The sequence below is a fragment of the Rhinolophus sinicus genome, chromosome 5 (assembly GCF_057876585.1).
Source record: "Rhinolophus sinicus isolate RSI-liver-muscle chromosome 5, RSI-T2T, whole genome shotgun sequence".
Lineage (NCBI taxonomy): Eukaryota > Metazoa > Chordata > Mammalia > Chiroptera > Rhinolophidae > Rhinolophus > Rhinolophus sinicus.
The window spans coordinates 12,994,154-13,016,842 of NC_142505.1; the positions used below are offsets into that span (position 1 = coordinate 12,994,154).

At 47.0% G+C, this 22,689-nt stretch overlaps 1 protein-coding gene across 4 annotated transcripts in view; it reads left to right on the plus strand.

Annotated features, from left to right (window-relative positions):
* CX3CR1 (C-X3-C motif chemokine receptor 1) overlaps positions 1-22,689 on the plus strand; it is a 69,225-nt gene that overhangs the window by 40,221 nt on the left and 6,315 nt on the right. The window contains exon 1 of one of the 4 annotated variants that reach the window (XR_016021274.1): positions 10,203-14,968. The exons of 2 other annotated variants lie outside the window; for them this stretch is intronic. The gene's annotated coding sequence lies outside the window, so the exon portion shown is untranslated. Of the gene's footprint in view, positions 1-10,202; positions 14,969-22,689 lie in introns of those variants that run through there. One more of the 4 variants, XM_019727588.3, reaches the window with a different exon arrangement.

The following is a 22,689-nucleotide window of genomic DNA, read 5'->3' on the forward strand; positions in this document are numbered from 1 at the left end:
AAAATACACTAGAGGGTACAGGGGTAAATAAAAAATAAAATCAAAAGGCTAATTCTTCTTGCTACAAACAAGGGAAGAGTCTTCTCTTCCCTCTCCCTTTTGTATTGGAATTGCTTTGTTCTTTTCAAATATATGTACACCTTTATAATAACCAGTCTCACAACTGAAGTTTTCATCAGGGACCTGGGAGCCATCTTTGTGTGCAGATACCTATTATCTGAGTCCCCCCGTCAGTTTCTATAAACCTTTCCTTTCCTTTGTGCTTTTAAGCCTAAAGGTGGTAGCAGTTCATTTTGCTGTTCTGCTGTGGGAACTAGGTCACTGCACTCATCCCTGTGTGCCTTTCCTAGCCCAGACATTTGTAAATAGCCCTTTATAAGCAGCCATCTGTCTCTGGTTGAGCTCCCATACTGGACCCAGCCTATGGCTTCCCTAGGACAGCTCAGCCTTCTGGCTGTGGATGAACAAGGGCCACCTACTAAAGCTGCAAGCTCAGGGGAGGCCAGCATGGTGGGCATTACAAACCCAGAGACCAAAAGTAACCACAGAGGATGGTCTGAATATAAAAATGTCTAACTAGAAGTGGGTCTTGGCGGGTAGTCACATCCAGGGCTTGTAGCTTCCTTGACAAAGGTCAATTTTTGCTTTAAGTGAGCTTATCTATTGTCTTTTTGCATCTAAGATAACATACCTTTGAAATTTCAGAGTAATCTTTTCCAGACCTCTGAGGGCACAACCAAGGGCACCAGAGCGTAAGACCACAGAACCCTCATTGTTATCTCCTTCCTCCCACACCATCTCTTTGTGCTGTAAATATTAATAGTTAACTATTCTGTACCCACCAATGTAAAAGAAGGATGTGTCTCTGTTTTGCTTTTTATCCAACCCCAGAGATTTCCTCACTTTGCTTTCCCCTGCGTCCTTAACTACTGCCAATGGATTTCATGTAACCCTCCTCCTTTGATTCTCATGTATAAAATAAGCTGCAAAACTACCATTCTCCAGAGCATTTTCTCAATCTGTTGAGATTTTGTTTCCTGGAAATTGTCAATTTTGCTCAAATAAATGCATTATAAATTCTCTACAGGTTTGGACATTTCTTATGTCCATATGGCCTTCTGAATACTGGCTGCTTCCCAGCCAGAGTGCCCCAGTGGTGTCTCATGCAATCTCCACCCTTGTAAAGTCCAGGCCACCACCTCCCTAACCTGTGTCCCTAACACTGCCATATCCAGCCTCCCCGGGGATGAGGGCGCGGCTCTGGGCGGTCTCCGTCCTGCCCACAGTACCTGGAGACATGGCAGCTGCGCTTCCACGTCTGATCTGCCCGGGCCCACGGAGACTCTGGTCTTCCCAGGGGCTAGCCAGAGAGTCCAGGTTACAGAGCCCAAAAGTGCAGAGAAGTTGATGCCCCATGGGGGAAATAGTGACCAAAGAGACACAGGAGAAGAGAAAGAGCTGAGCATTGAATTGCTTACCCTTTGATCGCACAGCCAACTGCTCCAAGAGGCAGTGGTTCCGTGGGTCTTTAGCAGAGGTCCACATGACCAGGTACCAGTCGTACTTTCTCAGGATGCTGTGGCCAGCTCAGTAACACACCGCTCTGTATTTGCTTTCTTTCTCTCCCAGCCTCACTTCTCCTTTTTCCTTCACTGTGTTCCCTTGAATTACACCCCCAAGATGGCAGTCGTGCGCAGACTTTGCTGGAGCCTCTGTTTTCTAAGGAAGGAGCTAAGGCCCTTTGGGGGTATGGGCTTTGTGTGGGCCTCAAACAACACTCCCTCCCTTCCCAGCCCAAACCTTGTCTCTACCCTCCTTGCTGCATGAGTGTGACCCATAAAGACCAGGCTCCCCACTTGAAGGCCCAGAGGGGGCCAGGGGCAATGCAGGCTCCAGCCTTCCCTCACCTCTCTGGATTTGCATCCTGGCCTCTGAGGATTTCCCTTATCTTTCTGCCTTATTGTAAAAGGTACGTTTAAATAATTATCCAGCATCTTAGGTGTTCTATACCAGGAGGTACCTCTAGGTATTCTTGTGGTCTATTTTAACTGCAAAATTGCTTCCTTTCTCCTTTTTTTTTTGGTTTTGTTTTGTTGTTCCTCTCTCCCTCATTTTCCCCCTCTCCCATCGGCCCACAGTCTCCATCCCTCCCAGGATATGACAAAGGTGTGTCTCTGGAAAGTTTCCAGACTGAATCTCTGAGATTCAAAGTTCTGTACCCCTCACCCCCAGCCTCGGCTCAGGGCTCCATGTAGTGTAACCGTAAGAGAATTTTATAAATCTCCTAGAACTGGATAGTCAGGCACAGAGCAGACGGGCACGCTGGTTATATAGAGCTGGACAGGGCCTGCAGAGGATGTGGTTACAACTCCCCATTGTGCAGAGCAGGAAACTGAGACACAACAGGTAAGGGCTGAGCCCTCCAGCAAGCCGGAACCTGCTTCTCACACAGTTGTAGGGAGGGTTGAAAGGACCACCAAAAAGCAATTTTCAGAATAGCTGTCAATGACCCCTCTCAGCCAGCTTAGGGGGAGCTCTTTCCTGTGGAAAGAAACACACACTGTGTCATCTACTCACAGTGAAACTCCAAATGAAGTCCCCCAGTGGAACCCAGCTTTGGCCTTTATGTGCCACTGTCCCTATTGCTCAGAATAAACTACCCTGAGCGCATGGAGGGTCAGGAAACAGCATGTGCAGGTGAAGACGGAGAGGAATGAGTAGTTTCGTGACTCCTCTGTGTGCCAGCTGTCTGCTGGGGAGGAGAATTTCTGAAGGTCTTCTTGACAGTTTCTCTAGCCCAGGTGTCACCTGAGTGGTATTCCTGTGTGGTCGCATCAGCCACAGTGCAGTGTCTCCAAATCCTCCCTTGGGGATCCGTGTCCCATGGGCAAAGCTGAATTCACGCTCAAGAGGTGTCACACAGGTTTTCTATCAGGCCTCCAGTGAAACATATATACAGTACAGGGTGGAATCTTGGCCACTTGTCTGGCTGTCTTAGCCTTTGCCCAGAACATGAATGGGCCCCCTGGATAGTCCCCAGGGCACTGGAGAGCTGGCCTGTGGACGTCAGGCCCCACGCTTTCCCTCCCCACCAGGCCCTCTGACCTTCTAACTTCTGTGAACCCTCCTCCATCCAATAGCTGCCTCCTTCAGTTGTTTTTCTTTCTTTGGTTTTTTTTTTCTTCTTTTTTTTAAAATTAGTTTCAGGTACACAAAACAATGTAATAGTTAGACATTTATCATTTATATCCCTCACACAGTGACAACCCCCTTACGCCCATCCACTACCCCTCTGACATCGCACACAGCCATTACATTTCTACTGTCTCTATTCCTAATGCTGTACTCTGCTTCTTGTAAGTATATACATACATATATATATAAACTTGTAGTTGACATTCATTATTGTTCAGCTTCAGCTTCAGGTGTACAGGGCAGTGATCTGCAGACCCCTTCTCTACTCCTGTGGTTTATCATTTTCTCCATCTTTGGCAACGTTGATGGGTCCATGTTACTGTCACTTAGGTGTGTTTGTGTGCGAGGCTGAAGCCTAGCAGGGCAGGACCTGTTGTGAGCACCCATCAAGTTACAGGATGTGTGTAGACTCTGGTCTGCCCGCATAGCGCTGTCGTGTGAGGTGGGCAGGAGGGTGCTGGGGAGTTAATGGCACGTTCTCCTCAATTTTCCCTCAGAGCCTGCTTTTCAGCCTTCTCTCCCAGGAGTCCTTCTGAGTCAGGCATGTGCTCTTCTGAAGGTGAGCTTCGCCTTACTCTACTCTTACTCACATTCCGGCTTGTCACACTCGTCTTCTGCCAGCCTGGTCTGACTACAGAGCTGAGCACTCTCCACACTGGTTCGTTCCCCCTGAGACAGGGAAAGGGGAGAATGGGCACCTCACCTCGGATGCTATGGAGGGCCCAGTTCTCTCCACCTGGAGGGGAGGGAGGGCGACACCCACTGGGCTTTACAGCGTTTACCCAGCCGCGCTGAGGGTCTGACTTTAAAGAACCATGCCGGATTCAGAGCTGGGAAGGGTGTCTGTACAGCACCAGGAGCTCACCGGATGAGGCCTAAAGGCCAGCTTCGACACTCTGCAATGGGTGAACTCTGACTTCAGCTCTGTTTTCTCATCTCTGGCACAAGCTGAGAACACGCTGCTCACGGCCCAATGGGTCGAGGGTTAAATGAGCCTGCGACGAGGGCATGTCTGTCCGACTCGGATAGGTGCTCTTGGTGCCGTCGCCGGAACCGTGCTTCCCACCTGTCTCGGGCCAGTCCTGGGCCAGAATTCACGTGACAACCACAAGGGGGAGCCCCAAGGCTTCCTTGAAGAAATAGTCCCTCTGACCTAATACCCAAGCCTTTCCCGTTTGCTCAGCCTGCTGCTCTCCCAGAGCCAGGAGGAAAGCCCTTCAGGGAGGAGCCATGGTTGCCCACCCTGAGTCTCTTTCTTTTCTTGTATGGACACCAGTCCTATTGAATCAGGACCCCACTCTTATGACCTCATTTAACCTGAGTCTGCCCAGAAGGCATCTGCTCTGGGTTTGGTAACCTGGAGAGAAATGGCCTGACACTGAATGTAGGTAAATCCCTGACCTGGGTGCAGTCCCTGCCCACCCCCCAACCTACCAGCTGGGTAGCCTCGAGTTCCTCCTCTAATCTCCCTGAGCCTCAGTTTCCTCACCTGAAAGAGCACGTGTGGGAGTGCCTATAACCCATGGCCGGAGCTGCACCTGCACAGCTTGGCTGACCTGGCCATTGTTCCCATTGGGTGGGTTGGACCACGTGAGATGCCCTAACATAAGGAAAGAGAGGGAAAACATGCTTGTTGGCTGCCTGACCATGAGGTTCCTACCTAAACATCACAGAAGCTCAGGCAAGGTCATTCCATAACCACAAAATGACTGAACACCCCCACCTCTGGCCAACGTCAGTGAATCCTGCCTCTTTCCCAGGGATGACTCTAGCCTATTTCAGTCCTGTCACCTCCTGGGTAAAACGTACTAAGACACCCAGTTACCGAATGCCCCTGCTTCGTGACAACGTGTGATCCAGAACTGAGCCTGCCTCCTATGGCCCTCTTGAGACTCCTCTAGCACAAGCCCAAATCCTATAAGAAGAACCTCCCAACTCCCCCTGATGGAGACGCTCCCTGGATCCTCTGGTATGTGTCCTCTTTTGCTGACGCAGGCTAAACAAACCTAGCTTTTTGACTAGTGGTCGTCAGCTCTTAAATTCTGCAAAGAATTCTACTCTGATTAATTGACTTCAAACTTGGTGTACTAGTCTGCTCGGGCTGCCATAACAAAATACCACAGACTGGGTTGCTTAACCAACAGAGTTTACTTCTCAAAGTTCTGGCGGCTAGACGTCCAAGATCAAGGTCTCGGCAGGTTTGGTTTCACCTGTGGCCCCTCTCCTTGGCTTCCAGATGGCCATCGTCTTGCTGTGTCCTCACATACACACCCATCCCTGGTGTCTCTTCCTCTTGTACAGACACCAGTCCTGTTGAATCAGCACCCTGCTCTTATGACCTCATTTAACCCCCTTAGAGGCTCTAGCCCCAAATAAAGTTACATTAGGAGTTAGGGCTTTACCATATGAATTATGGGGGGGACACAAACGTTCAGTTCGTAACACTCGGATTTTAATTTTTTCTAAGCATCGCAAAAAGGGCATTTGGGGAGGAAAGCGAGAAGATTGCCTGAGAGGGTGAAATAGAAAAGGTCACTGTCACTCAAAAATCCTTGCCGAGAGAGCAGCCTGGGATGGAACAGGACCAGAAAGAGTGAAGACAGTTCTAAGGGGACAAGGCAGCTGCACATCGTCAAAGCCCTGGCCCCCAGGAGAAGGGGACCACATTGAGCAGCTCCCGGATGTGGGAAGCCCTTCACCCTCTTGACCTTTGGACAGCATGGTCCTTCTCCTGGCATGCCCTGCCCAGGTGAATGCATCCACCAAGACCTCTAAGAAAAGAGTGTTCCTTCCTCCCTGTGTCCCCAGAACACAGATTTTTAGTACTCTCATTACACCATTTGGGACCTTCTTGCTTTGAGTATTAATTATTTCCTGAGGGCCCACACGTTCCAGATACAGTGAGAAGCACTTTACAAGTGTCATTCCTAATCCTCACACCAGCTGTGCCCCATGGGTTTTATTGTCCTGGTTTTCACAATAAGGAAAGTCTGGCTCAGAGAAATAACTTGACTGAGGTGACACAGCTTGAGTGGCAGAGTCAGGATTTGAACCAGGACAATGTGACTCCAAATAATTGTCACAAAACTATAACCCAAAGGCTTTCTGGCTTCACCTGCACATACCACTTCCCTCCCAAGAAAGGCAGCTGCCACAGCTGTTTTTGTCAGCAAAGCTATATGCTTTGAGTGAAACCAGTGAAAGAAGGGGTTTCCCTCAGCCAAAGGTTGTCCATTGGCTGGGCCGTTGTGTCTGCTGATCGGTTGCCCAGCCTGATGCCCATGGCCTTGCAGCATGCTGGGGGACAAGCAGAGACCCCAGGAAGGGAAAGACAGAGCGTGGTGGACAGAGGCAAGACAGGCCACTGCTGTACCCTTCTGATAAGTGCCTATGGCCTCCCATTCCCTGCACTGTCTCTTTTTGCAACCTTGAAGAGTGGAGGCCAAACAGAGACCATGGAGGGTTAGGGGAGAGACCCTGCCCCGTTCATCTTTGTGCTGCCCTGAGCACAGGTACGGCCTGCAGTAGGTGTTTAATAAACACCTGGGGAGTGATTGAACACATGAGTCATGCTCTGATGCATGGTGTGCATACAGTGCAATGCAAAACAGCACATGCAAATGACGACTTGTTTTTTGGACTAAAGGGACACGTTTGCTTCGTTTGCAGTGATCCTTTAACCTATCCGCCTCAGCCTACTGAGCTTTAGAAATAATTCAACCCAAATGAGACTCCTGGAGAAAAATGACAGGCACATTTTGCCCAAGTGTTTCTTTTTTTTTCTAGCTTAATTGAGATGTAACTGACCTATAACATTGTGTAAGTATAAGGTACACAGTGTGAGGGTTTGATACACATCTATATTACAAAATGTTTACCACAATGAGGTTAGTTACCATATCCTTCACGTAATTACCGTTTTGTTGTTTTGTGGTGAGAACATCAAACCTCTACTCTCACAGCAACTTTTAAGTGTATAAGACAATACTGTTAATTGTAGTCACCATGCTGTACATTAGATTCCCCAGAAAGTGTTCATCTTATAAGTGAACATTTGTCCCCTTTGACCAATATCTCCCCGTTTCTCCCACTCCACCCCCACCCCAGGCTCCTGACAACCACCATTCTACACCCTATTTCTCTGAGCTTGATGTTTTTAGATTCCACATATGAGAGATCATACAGTGTTTGTCTTTCTCTGACAGACACATTTTCACATATGAATCACAGGTGGATTTCATTTACTTTAAAAAAAACAAAACCCACACTGTTCAACACACACACAAGCTTTAGAATGTGACAGACTGTTGCCTAATTCACGTCCTACATGCCCCATCGGAAGAGATATCACAATGCAGGAATTATTGCCATGGTGCTGATGTACTCATTTGCCTTCAACAAATGTTGGCTTCTTTATGGAACCCAGAAATACACTTCAGCTACGGGATATGTACTGGCTTCAAGAAATAGACCTTTTTAGCCTCTTCTGCAAGCAGGTTAAATTGACTTGACATTGTAGATTTACAAAATCTGCATCACTGATCTAAAACACTTTTGAAAAGAGGAGTTTGAGTAAATTTCCCATTTAAAGCCTTTCAAAATATGGAAAGCTATGCCTCCTTGTTCCCAGTTCAGATTCGAGGAGATTCCCAATTTGTTTGAAGTGAAAGCACTAATGGTTCTGAAGTAACCTGAGGTCTGTTTACCAAGTGGAATGTGGGCAATTTTGAAGTAAGGCTGGCATTAGCACGGGGCTCTTTCAAAGCTGAAATGTTACTGCAGGTTCAATCACCAACATGTGTGTCGAATGAGTGAAATAACTCAGCACTGCCCCCTGGGCACCAAGCACTCCTTTCTTGCCAATTTGTCACGTGAGGACCTATCATTTTATCAACTATGTCTGCAGGACAGTAAATGGTCAGATAACTGTCTTCTACAACCCCGTAGGGACCCAGACCATGACCTCAAACATGGGTAGAAATGTCACTGTGATTTACTCAGCCTTGATTCTTTGGGCAGCTGGTTCACGCAGAAATAAATATTGATGTTCTGTTTTAGAGATGAGTAGCTCAGAGGTTGGCTCTGCATAAAATATAGATTGTTCTATTATAACAAGATTTGTTTTCTTTCTTTTTTCTTTTGCTGTAAGAGAGTAGACATCTATAAAAATACCTAAGAAGAGGGCTTCTTGCTGGAATAACATGACTGTCCTCCGGTCTGGTTTTGCCAGTATTCGCCTGGAGCCACGGCCACAATTTCATCCCATCCAAGTTGTCGATGACAAAAGCATCCAAACAACTGCAAATCTCAGATATTCTGAATGCTAAGAATTTAGGTGGTCAACTGTTTCTTTCACAGTCTTTGCTATCATTGTGCCTTTTAATGTACTTTTGAAACAAGTGTCAGTCACATCAGGGAAATTATTGGTCTAAAGGATTAAAAAGTGTACCTGGGGTGTCTAAATTCTTGGCTCAAGTCCATCCAACTGAGAAAGTTTATTGGGAGCTAATTTGGCTGCACTGGACCCCCGGTCCCACCCTCAGTTTTGTGGACCAATTATAGTCTTCTGGTGGACAGCGCCTGCTTCAGCCCCAAAGCACAATATGAGCCCATAATATTACCTGGTGTTAGTTTCTTGGGGTCAAGTGGACCAGGTACACTTGTGCCGACTAGTACAGGCTGCTACTGGAGTCCTTCCTTCACCTTTGTACTTAATTATAAACGTCTTGGTTTATATTATTGTTGGAATGACAGTGTTTGCAATAAAGAAGATCTTCTTGGAAATATGAGTTCAGGAGATCTGTCACTTCTACAGTCACAGATGCCACATATAAAATTATCCTGTAGGTGCCCTTATGCCTTGGGCAGCAGGCTTAACTGATGGCTTATTTTCAATAGCTGATCAATGATAGCGACTCAGGATTTCTGGAAATTATTGCCCCTAAGTACTGAGCATTATATCACCCATACAGTGACAATAGGAAAAGCTGCTTTAAGGACATTGTTTGCCAGAGACAACCATTACTTAATTTTTTTTCTTAAAGCCAATGAATGTTCCAGAACATCAGAAAGCCACAGAAACACATTCTACGAATTTCTTACGTAGTTCAAAGGGCTAAAATGGAAATTTTTTTATAATTCAAATGTGTAGTTAATTTACTCGTTCTTCCGTTATTCTCTATTAGTCATTTCTACGTTATTGGGAAAACACACCATATTTGGGGGAGGAGAGCAGATTTTTTTTTAATATGATAAAGAAAATAGGTCATTGGGAACTACTCCCATTGGAACTCTTTGCCTGGTCCTGTTACCTTTGTTCAAAGAGGAATGCTGTTGATCACTGTTGAACAGAATTTAAGAAACAAGCCTAGGAAATTGCAACAGATGATGCCAAAAATGTAAATAGGACAGAGGGAAATAGTAAATGGAGTTTATTTTGTTTTGATTTACTCCTTTCTAACTTTCTATAAAAGGGGAAAAGAGGAAAGAGAAACTGCTCTCTGCTTCTGAAAGATCTTTGCATATTGCTATTGACTTACAGCCTTTGAATGCTCACTGGTTCCTCAATCTGTCCAATCTTTTACCAGTTCTGTGCGTCCTCCTTGATCACAATCCCTCCTCTCGCCTCTGCCATCTCCTCATCTTCTCACTGAGCTCTCTGCCTGCATTCCAATTCAGGAAGTTCAAGCCCCGACCTGGCCCTTTTCCAGCTGTGTGGCCTAGGACCCATTGCTTTCTTCTCCTCGTGTTCCCATCTGAAATGGAAATAATAATACCTAATTTGAAGGTGAAGGTCAAGAAGACATATGGGCAAGGTACCTGGCATGGAGAAGCATTTGATACGTGTAGTTCCTTTCCTTTTATTCCAATAGCTTTCCCTCACCTCCATTCAACCGTTGGTTTATCTTTTTGACACTGTCACCCTAGGCTTTAAACATGAGATGCAGCAGAGTATTCTGATTAACAGCTTAGACAAGGGTTTCTCAGCCTCTGTTTTTCATTATCATCCCCCAATAAGATTTTAGACACTATATTTATTTTTTATTTTATTTTTCAATTACAATTAACATACAATATTATATTAGTTCAGGTGTACAACGTAGTGATGAGATATTTATGTAACTCAAGAAGTGATCACCCTGATAAATCTAGTACCCATCTGGCACCATACATAGTTATTACAATATTATTGATTATATTCCCTATGCTGCACTTTCCAGCCCCTTGACTATTTTGTAACTACCAATTTGTACTTCTTAATCCTTTCCCCTTTTTCACCCAGCCTCCAAACCACTTTCCCATCTGGCAACCTTCAAAATGTTCTCTGTCTCTATGAGTTTGTTTCTGTTTTGTTTCTTCATTTATTTTGTTTTTTAGATTCCACATATATGTGAAATCGTATACTGTCTTTCTCTGTCAGACTTATTTCCCTTAGCGTAATATCCGCTAGGTCCATCCATGTTGTTGCAGATGGCAGAATTTTATTCTTTTTTTATGGCTGAGTAATGTTCAGCCAGAAGTGTACCACTTCTTTATTCATTCATCTATTGATGGACACTTAGGTTGCTTCCATATCTTGGCTATTGTAAATAATGCTGCAATGACCATAGGGGTGCATATGTTATTTTCAAATTAGTGTTTTGGATTTCCTTGGATAAATACCCAGAAGTGGCATTGCTGGATCCTTCTTTGTCTTATTACAGCCTTTTTTTAAAAGTCTATTTTGTCTAGTAAAAATATTGTCACCCCAGCTTTCTTATTTTTTCCATTTTCATGCAATATCTTTTTCCATCGTTTTACTTTCAGTCTTTATGTGTCTTTTGATCTGAAGTGAGACTCCTGTAGGCAGCATATATAAGGATCTTCTTCTCTTATACATTCAGCCACCCTGTGTCTTTTGATTGGAGTATTTAATCCATTTACATTTAAAATAATTGCTGATAGATATGTAATTAATGACACTTTGTTATTCATAGTTATCTTTTTTCTTCTTCTTCTTCTTAAGAAAGTCCATTTAACACTTCTTGGGATACTGGTTTGGTGGCGATGAACTCTAGCTTTTTCTTATCTGGAATAGACATTATACTCTTACTCACCTCTCATGCAATTTTAACAACATAGACATACTTGCTATCTGTTAATATACTGTGTGCCTATCTGGGCTTTCGACATAAAGCACAAGAACCAATTGTCACCCCCTTGGAGGAAATGTTACCCCACTGAGAATGCACGGCACAGAACATGAGACTTAAATGCCAAATTCAAATCCTGGCTGTGCCACGTATGAGCTGTGTGAACTTGAGCAAGTTACAAGACCTCTCCTTGCCTCAGTTTCTTCACCTATAAATGAGGATAAGAGTACCTGCTTCTGGGGTCCCTGGGTTACACGTGTTCACATGCATAGAGGACTTAGAACATTGCCTGGCACACAGCCATGCTGCATAAAGATTTGCTGTGGTCATCCCCAAAGCTTCCCACAGCCTGTAGCATAAAGTGGAAATATCTTAGCCTGGCATTCAAGACCTAATTGTATCCTTACTTCCCTTGGCCATGTTTCTCCCACAAAACTTTACTCAGACTAAGTCTCCAGTGCTTACCTGCCTTGTATGCCTGTGCCCATCACTGCCAGCTGGTCCCTCCATCCTCATGGCCTCTCCACCATGGGTCTTGCTTCTAAACCAGCCCAGCACACCCTCATCCCGCTACCCAACAGAAATCAGGCTGTTGTCAGCAGTTACCGTCTCAATTAGAAGAGAAACTGAGGGTGATAAAGAACTTGTTGACAAGCATAGGGGAGGAAAAATAATTTTCCCCCTTTGCTGGCTTCTGCCAATTTTCCCAGGATCCCATCTGCAAGCTCTGAGCGAGTGAGTTGTCTCAAAGGTTCCACCCAAATCACCAGGAAATGTAGGGGAGGAAAAATAATTTTCCCTCTACCCTTTTGAGGTCTTGGCTAAGACTTCATAATAAAAGACAGATGAACAAGAGAAAAACAAACAGAAAGTTATTAACATGTATACCTCATGTATAGATGGGAGATGCCCAGGGAAAAATGAGTAACTACTCCCCGTGGCTTAGAATTCAGGCTTAAATACCAGTTTAATAGGGAAAAGGCAGGAGGGGATGTGGACAATTTAGGGGAGAGTAAGTGATTTTCAAGGAAGATGAATGGGCCGTTAGGAAAACAGATGGAGGTATGATGCTTTGTGACAAAGTTGTGTGGGTGTGGTGTCAACTTCTATCTCTCCTGTGACAAGAGTCAGTTGTCCTAGTTGATGAAACTCACGGAGAGGGGAGTTATGACAATTGCGTTCCTTTTGGAGGCTCTGTCATTAGGTAGATAGGAGGAGTTTAGAGAAAGCCTCTCCCGACATGTGCTGTTTTTCAAGTGTCTACAGCTCAAAATAATCGATATGTTGAAGTGGAATAATTTTGGGACAGCACGTTCTGTTACCTTTCGTAAGAAACAGCTCAGACAAAGGGTGAGACCAAAGGGGCCGGGGAGACAAGGAGTGAAGACTGGTGTACGGAATGGGGCAGCACCCAGAGTGAGAGGGCTGGGGAGGGGTGGACAGGGCTCCAGGGAAGAGAAGGGCCCCAGGGCAGAGACAGAGACGTCTTGACCGAGGCCTGTGGAGGTGTGGTGGGAGTGGGAAGGCAGCTGAGGCCCCCCTGTCGGGCCAAATGTGCCATGAGTGCAAAGCTCCAACCGCTCTTTTCTTGGCCATTTCTCAGGGTGGCGTTTGCAGTCTGAGGGTGGAGGTAATGTGTCCCTCAGGGCCAGAAACTCGGCCTGCCCGCTGCCTGCTGTAAAGGGCCACCTTCCCCAAGCTCTGAGTTCCTTTCCCATCATACAGCTCCTTCGTGTACAGGTGTCCACTGGGGTCCACCACATCACCCTGTGGGATTTTGGAGAAAAGGGAACTGACACAAATATGCTGCTGGCTGGGCCATGAGTCATAAATTCCTGTCTTCCACCAGCATTGCTGATGAGTAAAGGCTCCTTGTTCGCTTCAAAGGATGGTAAAATTGAATTCCAGGTCCCCCAGCTTGATGAGGTGGGAAGGGAAGAGCAGCCACTTACACACCGGCTAGCAGATCACTCCAGAAAAGCTGGAGGTGGTTAGAGCAGAGTGGGAAGGATAATGGGGTAGGACCATGCGAAGGCCATGCTTACACACCAAGGACTTGAACTACAGTGAGCAGAACTATTGGAGCGTTTCTATCGGTGGTTTGGGCTCTAGAAAGAAGTCTCTGGCTTTTGAATGGATACTGGATGATGGTATAATTGACAAGAGGTAAGAGGGACATGGATGGGCATCGGAGGTCAGGCAGGCCCTGCTGGAGACGGAGACGTGGCCACACAGGTGGTCACTGACATTGAGATGAGATTGTCCAGGAGGAGTGTGTGACAAGAAGAAAGTTCTGGCCAAATCCCAGAAAGGCGCACTCGGGGAAATGGGACAGGAGTCAAAGGCAACGAAGAAGGTCTAACAGTGAAGCCAGGGGCAGACAAAGAAAGGAAACCAGTGGTGGACTTCCTCAAATGCCAGCAGGTCACCAAGCCTGCAGCACTGCAGTCCCAGCCCCCAGCTCTGTCCTGGCTGTGCCGTGATGGGGACTGAGGAGCAGGCAAGGTGGGGAGTACACAGTACACCCCTGCCCTCAGGAGACCACAGGGACAAGAGCTAAGGCCGTGCTGGGGCTCCCGCCTTGAGGTGGGCTGGGAGGGGGAGTCCCTGACCATTTAATAAATGTGGACTGAGGGTCCACTGGGGCCAGACCCTGGCACAGGGATGGACCTGAAGTAGTAATTGCCTTGAATATGAGTCAGACAGCTAAGGACACGATGAGAAGGCAGTGAGGACACTGGTGGTTGAGATGTGTGTTGCCTAGAACAAGTCGTCTGGGGCAGGGAGCAGGAGCGTGGCCTGGAGGAGCCGTGGCTCCCTGTCCGGCTGGAGCAGAGGCAGCAGTGAGAGAGAGCGCAGAAAGGAGGCTGGCCAGTTTGTGAAGGGTGACGCTTGTACCTATCAGAGACGGAACTTACGGTAACCTGACAGACGGGTATAGGTAGCCACTAAATGCCTTGAAGGAGGGCAGTGAGGAAACAAACAGTCCTGAAGCTTCTACCAGGTGCCAGGCACTCACTTGGTGCTTCTGTGTCAATGCTTCCCAAACCCAACGTGCTTACCAACCTCCTACAAAGCTCATTAACATGGAGAGTCAGGTTCAGTGGTCTAGGGAGGGGTCTGAGGAGCTGCATTTCTAAGAAGCTCCCAGCTGGGACCACATTTTGAGGAGAAAATATGTAGATCATTTAATCTGCACCCCAAAGTTGTCCAGTGAGTATAATGGTCTCCATTTCATGGCAGGAAAACTGAGGTTCTGTAGGCTTTCTTGGCTTCCCTGAAGGCATGCCATTCAAGAGCACTGCGTTGTTCCCTGCCTTCCACTCATGTGGGGGTCAGAAACACAGCCCCCAAATCATCACCGCCTCCAGCGCCCCCTTGGTCTGCCCCCAGGCTTGGGTCTTCCCGGTTTGCGAATTCAGATCCTCCTGGGGTCAGCTGACCTCCAGGCTGGAGCTTGAGTCTGCTCGCCGCACTTTCTAAAGATACCCTACCTCACAGGAAACCAGACACTATTGGCTAAGTCTGCAAATAAAGATGCCCTCAGAGGGAGGAAAAGGGAAGTACTCTCTGACAGAGTCTGCGTGGGACAGGGTGGCTGATTGGCACCTGCAGACGTCCCCTTCCCCCGCCCAGCCCAGGTAGGTGCAGAGGAGGCGATCAGAACCTGTGGGTGTGCAGGGCGGGGCACTGTGGTCAGAGGTCAGAGTCGGGTAATGATGCTGCCAGCAAGGGAGGCCGTGTACCTGAGGCTGTTCCAGTCTAAGTGACCAAGTGGCTTGAGGAGTCGGGGGTGATCAGATCATTTACAATACGCTCAACACGATGGAATGTGATTAGAAGCATTCCCAGTTATATTTTAGGGGCATGGAGAAATGCTCGTGATTTGACATTAATTTTTTTTTAAAGGCATCATTTGAAAATGCATCTGGATGATATTGAGGAAATATTGTTAATTTTTTAAGTTGAAAAATAGTATTAAAGTTATTATTATTTTTTTAAAGTCCTTATTCTTTTTGAGACTGAACTGTTCGTGAGTGAAACGCTATGACGTCTGGATTTACTTTTAAATGATACAGTAGGACGTGAAGGGGAGAACAGATGAAATATTGACCATGAGATACTAATTGTTGAAGCCGAGTGATGGGTGCATGGGGGGTTCTCTCTTTTGCATATACTTGAGAATTTTATAATAAAAAGCTTTTAAAATAGCATCTGAATTTTAAATATAAATCTATTTAATATGAATATAAAAATATGCATAAAGATTGGATGGAAAAAAGCTAAAAGCTAGCTGTGGTTGATTCTGGAAAGTTGTCTTGTGGACAGTTTGGTTGTTTTCTTTTTATTTCCATGCTTTTTTGTGCACCTACGTTTTTGTAAAGAGCAGCTATTGCATTTATTATATAATGAAACTGATTTTAATTACTAAATTACTGGCACAAGTTTGATGTTCAATATTGACATATGCTGTTTTAATCATTGTGAGGACACCTAGTGTCGTTGGAAAACACGGTCTTCAGAAGGAAATTATGAGTGGATTCCCTTATGGGTGAAAGACGGGAAGAAATGTATTGAGTCCCTCGCTGAGGACTGGTTGGGACCTGTCATTTCTCATTGCTTAACTCCTATCTGGCCGTTACAGCCTGAACGAATGCAGCAGTGTCTGCTTTGTAAGTCCACAGCTGAGCCCAGAGAAATGCCTGGGACATTTAGGATTTTCCTTCCTCCCAAAAAAGGTTTTTTCCTTTTTCAAATGCCTGAGATAGAAAACTTAAGGTAAACTAGATAAGTAAACAAACAAACAAACTTGAACCCAAAGGAAAGAAGAAGATTGGACTGTGTGAAAAGCAGGCAAGAAATGTTCCCTGGTTAGCCAGGCTCCAGGGTCTGTTCAGGGGACTCTGGGCTTTGTGAGAAGAGGCAGGTGACACCTGACTGCTGGGCCTTGGGGAGCACTGTGTGTGAGTGTGTGTGTGTGTGTGTGTGTGTGTGTGTGTGTGTGTCCTGGGTGCATTCATATCTGGATGCAGGGCAGGAAACAGCCTCAGCCGCATCTCAATTGAATCCCTCTTAGCTCTCAGGCTGACTTGGCTCTTCGCCATGCCCTTGAGAAGAGAGCACTGACTGTGTGTCAGCCACATGCCAGCCATACCCCCCACCCTGCTCAACAACTGTCACTCTCCCCGCTTCACAGATGGGGTGGAGGAAACAGCTTGGCTTTGGAATGAAGCCCTGGATCTGTGTTTGACCTTGCTAAGCCCAAGTCCTTCTTTTAAAATGGAGATCAGCTGTGAGTTGATAATCTGTTGAAGCCAAAGGCAGGTGAGGGGTCCAGGTTGAGTTTCTGTGAGGGTTAAGGCGTGGTATATGAATTTCCGACCACACTGCCTGGCCCCATATCTGGTGCTCAAGAAACAATACATGTTGTCATTATGGGAAACTGAGGCTCTGGAAGTTTGTGCACATTAAAATCATTGACTGCTTTCAAATGAGGCTGTGATGGGCGGGAAAGAAAGGGACATGCCAGAGCTAACCCAGTGCAGGACCATCTTCCAAACCCTTCCCCACCTCCCATCCCCCAGGAGGCACCCATTCCCACCATGGCTGGTCTGTGGGAGGGCAGCTGTGTCAGATACCCTGGCCTCCAAGACTCCCCGGGGATGGGTGCATTTGATTGCTCCCTCCCCAGCCCAACCTCTGACCTGGAAGAGTCTTCAGCTACCCCTGTAATCATCAAGCTCAAATGTTCCCCCTGGAATATGTTCAAACCAGCACCAGCCGTGGATGAGCTCGACAGGGAGGGGAACGCCTGCTGTCCCATCACGGGTCACAGTTATCAGGCAGTGCAGCCAGGTGGCACAGGCCAGGTCTTCGCTGACCATTCCGAGGACTTGTTCTGATTCCCAGAAGCACGGTCCAGGAATCCCATGGGCTTGCGCTCTCTTGCATCACTAAGGCTGCCCAGGAGAGCCAAGGGAAGGTCGAGGCTTCCGCTGGACCTCGACCTGCCTGACTGCCCGCCTTGGGGGCTCAGACTACACTGGCCACTGCAAGGGCTGGAATTCTTGTAGCTCTCCAGCCACAGTGGGCACTTCTACCACCTCATCTTGACCACCACCACTGCCCGCCCAGAAGTCGCCATGATCCTGACTTTTATGGGCCTTCCTTCTTTGCTTGTTCTTGTGATGGTACCGCCTAGATATGCAGCCCTAAACAATATGGATTATCACTGGGCTCTGGGACATCCTGCGGCTTCTTTCCTGTCACACATGTGGTTTCATGCAAGGGTCTGCTTTTTGGCCTGCGTTTTTAAAATGCATCCATGTTGTAGGAGATGTAGACGCAGACTCACAAATGTGCATGGCAGCCTTGTTCACGGTGGCCCCAAACTGAGAGCCGGCTGGGGTGTGTCCACAGTAGAATGATAGTCCCCATGGAGCTCTCACATGGTGGCATCTTATACAGCAACGGGGATGGACAGACCACAGCCTCAGCAACAACATGGATGACGTCCTTCCAGAAACGCCGGGCTGAATTCACAGATAAGTGCAAAATTGGTCCCTGTCTGCCAGGCGGTTGTCCAGTGCGCCTCCACCAGACACAATTTCCACTTCCATGAACGAGAATCATCTCATTGCCGTCAGTCTCCCACAACTTACAGAGCAGTCAATTAGCTCAGACAACAAAGGTCCCAAAGGGTGTGCTCGATAGGACACCAGTCATTTTTTTCTCTTTTTTGCCTATTTCAAAGTCATTTATAATTTCTCCTTAGAGTTCCTTGAGGGCATTCTGCTTACCCCTCTTCTACCTTCTCGGTCTTGGCTCTCTCTGCATCCTTACAGGAAGCCTCCTCCACTCAGATTGAACTGGACTTTTCCTGAATGCTCCAGAGACAAGCCAGCCCCCCCTAACGCCACCATCCTCATGTCCTCCTGCTTCTAGTACATTCCTTCACGCCCTCTCTGCTTGGCCTGGGCCCCAGGAGAGCTGCCCACGTGCAGACCCTCAGGGCCTCTGGCTTCAGCTCCAATCCCCAATTCCTGTCTTTATCTTTGCCTTCCTGGAAGATCCTCCCAGCCTTTAAGACTCAGCTTGAATGGTCCTATTCTTGGGTTTCCCATAACTTTTCTTATATTGTTACTAAACAATAATAAAAAGTTACAGAGACTGTATCTTAAACCTTTTTACCTCCCCAGAATTTAGCACAGTGCCTCATGTTGGGAAAATATGATTAAAAACAAAATCTTCTCCAACCTAGGAAAATCTCTCCACAAAGAGAGTAGAAAGAGAAAACACTTTTATTATGAAATAAACATTTGACCAGAAGACGATGTATATCACTTGACAATCCACTAAGAGATAAAATAAATAAATAAATACTCACCGTATTATACAGCCAAGCCGATATAACCCCTTATACGCCTTTGCAAGATAAACAATAACCAGTCCTCAAGTCAGAGAACTTGACAGTCACACAGAGTTCACCCTAACTTTCCGATGGCAATTGAAGTCCCCATTAGTGTTAGCTGATGGGATTTGTCCAGAGAAGAAATAACTTCTCCTATCTTTCTGATCGTCGGTAGTTTTGCAACTTGGAGCAATGCACCCACGCACCCACATTAGGCACCACAGAAGTTGGGAGAATAGGGTGCTGTCTCTTGATGTTTACACATCAAATTGATGAAACACGGTGTTTCTCCTTGAGAAAGACATGCCTGGGTCATAAAGCTGAGGGCAGAACCTATCACATTTTCAAAAGGATCTATAACCACGGTTCAATGAGAGGAGAGAGCTGAGAAGGACAAGTTTTCTAAGGCAAACACACTAGGGAAAAGGCGGCAGACGGAATCGCCTCCCATATTTTTAAGCCTCTTATTTTTCCTTTTAATTTTTCCTTACGCTAGCAGATGGTAAAGATACGTAATTGATATTGGCTTAATAAATAATGAATTCATTAACAATTCCATCTCTTCTATTGTTTTTTTAAAAAGCCGTGTGAAGCATTTCCTTTCCACAGTTCATAGTTTACTTTGGCAGAGATAGATAAACACCACAAAGTGCTTTGAAAAGGGAAGGACAAAGCGGGTTCTGTAAGGGGTGGCTCCTTCAGCAGAGGCTTCACTGTCAGGTACGGGTTTTCTCCTGCGGCTGGTTTGGGCTTGAGTCGTGCGTGTGGCCTCATGTAAACGCTGGCGTGTGGGTCATGCATGTTGTGTTAGGTGAGCTCTGCTACAGAAATACAGATCCACTCATCTACTTGCCCAGGGGGTGGGATGCAAGTGGTAAAATGTGCCTCAAGAGCTCCTTAGCGTGCAATTCAAGGCCCTTCCATCTGCCCCTATTCTATCTTCTCAGCCTTAGCTCTCCCTGCATCCTAACAGAATCTCATCTGCATGCTCGCTGGCAGTCTTCACGCCCAGAAGCTTCACGTTCCCTGGGCAGGCTGCTGGGGAACCCCTTCTGTTGACACTAGGCCACACTTTCACTGACCCAGGACTCACGTTGATCTTTAAAAATACTTCTTTCTGTTCAGTTCTATTTGAAAAATTGAGCTTGCCAGAGCTGGCCAGTCCCTTAGAGATGGTCTGCTCCAAGGATTTCATTGGACACATCAAGAAACTGAGGCAGAACTGGGAGTGAGCTTCCCAGCTTCCCAGCCATCGTGTGGTGTATGGGCCCTTATGAAGTACACGGCTCTGAAAAGCATCACCATATATTTGCGGGCAGGACACAAGCCAACCCTTCAGCCTTCAGCTATTTCTTCTCCAGAGAAAAGGGTCCTGATTTCCTCACCAGCATTGATGAGAGCTAGATTCTGGGTGTCGGGCAGTGAGAACCACCCAGCTGCAGCTGGAGAGGTAAATGAGAGCCCCACGCTCAATTTCCTACCCAGTGTTTCACGGAGAGCCGCCTAGCAGCTTCTGAGAACAGCAGGGAGAAACGCAGAAGAGTGTGCAGGCTTGCATCATGAAGCATCTTCTTTTCAAGGTGTGTTAGGACTCCCAGTTTTTAGTTCTAGTCCTAGAGACATGTCCTGCAGTAACCGGCACATCGTGTGGGGCAGGGAGCAGGGCTTTGTGCAGCGATGCATCTGAGTTGAAATGCTGGCTCTGTTGCTCCTTTGAACAAGTTTCCCAAATCTCTCTGAACCCCTGTTGGTTAATTTGTAGAGTGGGGAGTGGAAAGGGTGGAGGTAATCAGTGCTCACGTGGGGGCGTATAGAGAAATAAAGGGGAGCTTGTGCATGGAGCATGACAGTTAGTAGGCATGTGCTCCTTGTCAACTGGGGCCTTCTGAGGATAATCTCAGGTTCTGGGCCATCAACGGCAATGTGGGATCCCCACAGGGAAAGCTGGTATCAGGGCTCAAGCAATTCTCTACTTTCCTTTGGTCCAAAGGAAAAAAATTAAACCTCACAGTTTTCTTGACTGAACCTCACACCCAGTCTTCACTCAAGGGCCTAAAAAGCCATAAACAGAGACCAAGGAAGGTTTGAAAAAATCAATAATAGACGCACTGGATCTAAAAAGCAGTAAGCAGCACTTGAAGCCAAAAGACAGAGGAGTACGTCCGCAATATCAGACGGAAGAAGACAATAGATATGGGCCACCTAATGAGAGAGGAAGTATAAAAAAGGGAAGCTGATTGGAAACAATGGGCAACATGACCAAAAATAAAAACAAAGTTAAAAAATAAACGAGTGGGCCTGAGAAAAGGAAGTGGGCCAGAGGAAGTAGAAAAGAATCGGCCGGGGAGGCGAGCGGGTGGTTTCTTTTTAAAGCAGGTCCTACAAAATTCATTTCTATTTGGGTATGAAACGCGTGTGCACACAAAACTCTGCTTCTAGGTTCAGCTGAAACCCTCCCGACTCAACACCATTGAGTAAAAGTTTGACTTAAGGGAGAAGAGGGTGAGAAGGCCTGAGAACAGCCTGGGGGTCGCGTTCCTGCTGGCTTCCGCCCTGAGCTGTGCAGTGCAGCCTCTGTTGGCGGTGCCTGCGTTAGCGCTTCCCCCAGGCACGCACCCTTTCTCTTGCAACCCTGTCTGTATGAAACCTAGCTGAGTAGGCACTGCAAAGGCTATCTCATTGGATTCTTGCATTTGGTTTCTGGTGTCCTCAGGGGCCCAGAAAGCCAGTGTCCAGCCTGAGTGAAAGCCAATTTGATCCCTGGAAACCTTTGGATCTCCCCTGAAGGCCACCCTCCAGCACTGCCTCTATTCCCATCTGCTGCCAGGAGGCCCTACCTTCACATTCATCCCCAATCCCTGGACGTCTCAGAGGATCCAGAAATAAAAGGTCCATCCAGCTCGGGCCCATCCTTCCTGAAAGGTTCCCTTGATTAAAGTTGTCAAGTTCAGCAGAATAACTATGTGAAGGAAAAGTCCTCATCTTTACATTTCTGACATAAACAAAGCCCTCACGAGCTCTGGGGCTGGCATCTCACAAGACTAGGTTTGAATTGGCTCGAGCCCTCAGACAGACGGCAAATCCCCTTCCCAGCCATGTAAGACCCTGGGCCACCGCCAAGTCACACAGTCCAGGCAGCAGCGAGGCCTTGACATTTGCACAGAAGAGAGAACTGAAATTGCTGGTGCTGATCTCTGTCTCATGATCAGCTACCGTACATTCCATAGCCCGGCATGAGTGTGTTGAGACGAGCAGCTGTGCTTTCTAAGTGTTTTTCTCACTGGGAAGAGCTGGTGGGCCTGTGCTTGTCTCCTGGGGCTCTGCAATGCAAGGCTGATGTTTTCCTTCGTTCACTTCCCTAGGCCTTTCACTCATTCACTCATTCATTCATTCATTCATTCAATACACTAGGGACCTGCTAAGCTGTCAGAGTCCAAGAGCCCCTGGCCCATGATCAGAAAGGACACCTGTGAGCACCTCTAGGAATGGGGCAATTGAAGGCCTGCTGTCGCCATTCACCCCCGTGGAACTCTTTGGGATGAAGGCCTAGGGTACAATATTTATCCTCCTACAAATATTCCCATGCATTTGCTCTGTACCAGATCTCTCCCTCTGTTGAACAGTGGCCTACGGAACTAAAGAGCACACTGTTCTCTTAGGAACTCCCAGTTTTGGGGTGAACGGGATGGGAAAGAGATGTAATACAAAGCTTGGAAAAAATGCTGAGACTGGACACATCTGGGCCCAAACTGCAGCCCTGCCACATGCCAGCTGTGTGGCCTTAAGCAAGTTACTCACCCTCTCTGAGTGCATCTACTTGCCCCCAATGTAGAGATAATAACCCTTTTATGTGTTGGCTACCACTTATGGAGCATGTACAACATGCTGCTGGTGACTGTGTTAGGCTACGAGGAGCTCACTGAAAGCGCTGTCCCTCCCATTCCTTCCTCC